This window comes from Oncorhynchus kisutch, linkage group LG2 (genome assembly GCF_002021735.2).
Source record: "Oncorhynchus kisutch isolate 150728-3 linkage group LG2, Okis_V2, whole genome shotgun sequence".
Lineage (NCBI taxonomy): Eukaryota > Metazoa > Chordata > Actinopteri > Salmoniformes > Salmonidae > Oncorhynchus > Oncorhynchus kisutch.
This window is the reverse complement of record NC_034175.2, coordinates 23,919,342-23,923,126: the sequence shown is the minus strand read 5'-3', so window position 1 is coordinate 23,923,126 and position 3,785 is coordinate 23,919,342. Positions and strand designations below refer to the sequence as shown.

Here is a 3,785-nt window from a genome sequence, read left to right as displayed (position 1 = left end):
CACCTTTACCCTCAGCTTCTTTAGCAAGGCAGTGGTCATCTTGGAAGTGTGTTTGGGGTCGTTATCATGTTGGAATACTGCCCTGCGGCCCAGTCTCCAAAGGGAGGGGATCATGCTCTGCTTCAGTATGTCACAGTACATGTTGGCATTCATGGTTCCCTCAATGAACTGTAGCTCCCCAGTGCCGGCAGCACTCATGCAGCCCCAGACCATGACACTCCCACCACCGTGCTTGACTGTAGGCAAGACACACTTGTCTTTGTACTCCTCACCTGGTTGCCGCCACACACGCTTGACACCATCTGAACCAAATAAGTTTATCTTGGTCTCCTCAGACCACAGGACATTGTTCCAGTAATCCATGTCCTTAGTCTGCTTGTCGCCAGCAAACTGTTTGTGGGCTTTCTTGTGCATCATCTTTAGAAGAGGCTTCCTTCTGGGACGACAGCCATGCAAACCAATTTGATGCAGTGTACAGAGTATGGTCTGAGCACTGACAGGCTGACCCCCTCACCCCTTCAACCTCTGCAGCAATGCTGATCGCACTCATACGTCTATTTCCCAAAGACAACCTCTGGATATGACGCTGAGCACGTGCACTCAACTTCTTTGGTCGACCATGGCGAGGCCTGTTCTGAGTGGAACCTGTCCAGTTAAACCGCTGTATCTTCTTGGCCACTGTGCTGCAGCTCAGTTTCAGGGTCTTGGCAATTTTCTTATAGCCCAGGCCATCTTTATGTAGAGCAACACATTTTCTTTTCAGATCCTCAGACTTCTTTGCCATGTTGAAATTCCAGTGACCAATCAGTGAGGGAGTGACACCAAACTTAGCACACCTGCTCCCCATTCACACCTGAGATCTTGTACCACTAATGAGTCACATGACACCAGGTAAGGAAAATGGCGAATTGGGCCCAATTTTGACATTTTAACTTAGGGGTGTACTCATTTTTGTTGCCAGCGGTTCAGACATGAATGCCTGTGTTATTTTGAGGGGACAAAAAATGTACACTGTTATACAAGCTGTACACTCACTACTTTACATTGTAGCAAAGTGTCATTTCTTCAGTGTTGTCACATGAAAAGATATACTCAAATATTTACAAAAATGTGAGGGGTGTACTCACTTGTGATACTGTATGTCCATAGGACCACTTTAAGCCATACACACCACAGAGCTGGTAAAATAAGGAAACATGTTTGGTGTTCACCGAAATGCATGTGGGAGACTCCCCAAACATATAAATCAAATGTTATTTGTCACATACACATGGTTAGCAGATGTTAATGCGAGTGTAGCAAAATGCTTGTGCTTCTAGTTCTGACAATGCAGTAATAACCAACGAGTAATCTAGCTAACAATTCCAAAACTACCTTATACACAAGTGTAAAGGGATAAAGAATATGTACATAAAGATATATGAATGAGTGATGGTACAGAGCGGCATAGGCAAGATACAGTAGATGGTATTGAGTGCAGTATATACATATGAGATGAGTATGTAAACAAATTGGCATAGTTAAAGTGGCTAGTGATACATTTATTACATAAAGATGCAGTAGATATAGAGTACAGTATATATGTATACATATGAGATGAATAATGTAGGGTATGTAAACATTATATTAGGTAGCATTGTTTAAAGTGGCTAGTGATATATTTTACATTTCCCATCTGCTGCGTGCGCCATCGTGCGCAAATGTATTTTGTCCCCCTACACCAATCACGACACCAGGTTAAAATATCAAAACAAACTCTGAACCAATTGCATTCATTTTGGAACAGGTCTAAAAGCATTAAACATTTATGGCAAGTTAGCTTGCACTTGCTAGCTAATTTGTCCTATTTAGCTAGCTAATTTGTCCTGGGATATAAACATTGAGTTGTTATTTTACCTGAAATGCACAAGGTCCTCTAGTCCGACAATTTAATCCACACATAAAACAGTCAACCGAATCGTTTCTGGTTCTCTCCTCCTGCCAGGCTTTTTCATCTTTCAACTTATGTTGATTGGCATCTAAACTTTCATAGTATTACTACACCGACCGGCAACACAGTTCGTCTTTCCATCACCCTCATGGGTATAACCAATGAGGAGATTGGAGAGGCAGGACTTGCAGCATCGATCTGTGTCAGAAATAGAATGGAGTTCTATTTTAGCCCATGGCAATGTAGACACTTGAGAGCAGTGTGGGTGCACTAATTGAATAATGTAGATTTCTACATTTATTTTGCAACTCTCGGGCACGCGAAATGAGTGGTGTGGTCAGCTGATTATTCAACCTTTATTAAAGAATAGTTTAGTCTATTCAGCTATTAACCCTCCCCAACTTGCAACAAGTTGCTGTTCCCATCTCATTCCTTTCCCTCTTTCATGTGTCATCATTCTGCTCCTGAGTGGCTCGCTTGTGGGTGTGCTGGCAGGATATGGCAGCATCTTCAGGTGTGCATCAAGAATTCTGCATACAGTAGCACGTTTGTATGAAGGTATGGTTATTAACAGTTCAATTGTTATATGATATTGAGGTACATTTGTATTGTCGAGAGCAAAACCTTTTTTATTTTCAATCAAAAATAATTATTCTGAACTTTTTTTTTTTTTCGACACAAAGGAAGTCAAAGCGGACAACTACGAAGATGGCATCTCAGGTAAGCAGCACCGGGCTTTATTGACGTATCCTAAAAATGACATCTGCTGCTTTAAATTGAACGGTCTTTCAGAGAGCGAGCTGATCAAGGGGTCAAATGTAGATATTGCCAGATGTTCACTGTCTGCAGAACAGGCTGTGAAAGCTTTATTGCTGGCAAAAGTCTCCATAACCAGAGGTAATTAAACTGTTCTGTGTTCTTTTTCTCCAAATCTGCCTGTCTTCTTGTACATGGAACCTGTCTCGCATGCATGAATTAAAAAACCCTTAAAGATGTCAGCTACTAATTTTCAGATTTACACCACATAGTCCATTGAAAATGTGTGTTTATCTGTTGCTGCCAAGTCATGATTTCCCTGGGGTTTAGCCTTGTAATAACCAAGTGGTGAGACACATAGCCCTCTGTATTTAAATGTTTAAGGTACACTCCGATAGGTGTCTGCGTATTGTCTTGTATTGACATTATCTTCTATTGTTTGTCCTAATGTGTCTGTTTTTCAGCATAAAGTACTCTGTAGCCACTTAGTGTGGAGACCACACACACTAAGAGTCTCTTCTTCACTTCATCCCTCTCCCCCTTCTCCCTAAATCCTCTAGGTTATATCAGCTGTTTTGGTGAACCCCTCCAGCATCTGAAATGGCTGAAACAGAGGGCACAGCATGATCATAGGTGAGATGTCACTTGGTCAGGTCAACAGGAAGTATTAATAAAGAGATGCTTTACATTGAAATACAGACCAAGTTGTAGTAGTCCCAGAGTTAATGATTCAAGGTCAGTTTTGCATTTCACCTCCTGATTTTAAGATGACTGACTATGTTAGAATAAAAAAAAAACTGGCTTAATCATGCTCTCTCTCTATCATCTGTCACTCGTCAGGTATGTTTTGATGTGAGAGGAAGCCAGACCCGTCATCGCCACCTCATCAACTCTTCCTCGCCTTCTGGGGGCCCAAGGCTGGTTAGGAGACACCACAATTGTGATGAACTGAGAATATTAGGGTAGCACTAATTCATGAATCGTATGTTGTCTGCTGCTGTTCTTACCTCTTTCCCTTTGTCTTCTACACCTCTCTCCCCACCTTGTCTGACTTCCTCGTTTTATAATGCACACCATACAGTTGGAACTTACATTATAA

The 3,785-nt window shown here is 41.8% G+C and overlaps 1 long non-coding RNA gene across 1 annotated transcript; it reads left to right on the top strand.

Annotated features, from left to right (window-relative positions):
• Positions 1-2,157: 2,157 nt before the first annotated feature.
• Positions 2,158-3,785, top strand: LOC116353719 (uncharacterized). The gene is made up of 4 exons (XR_004203231.1): positions 2,158-2,488; positions 2,614-2,650; positions 2,723-3,319; positions 3,527-3,785. It is a non-coding gene; the product is annotated as an uncharacterized LOC116353719 (long non-coding RNA).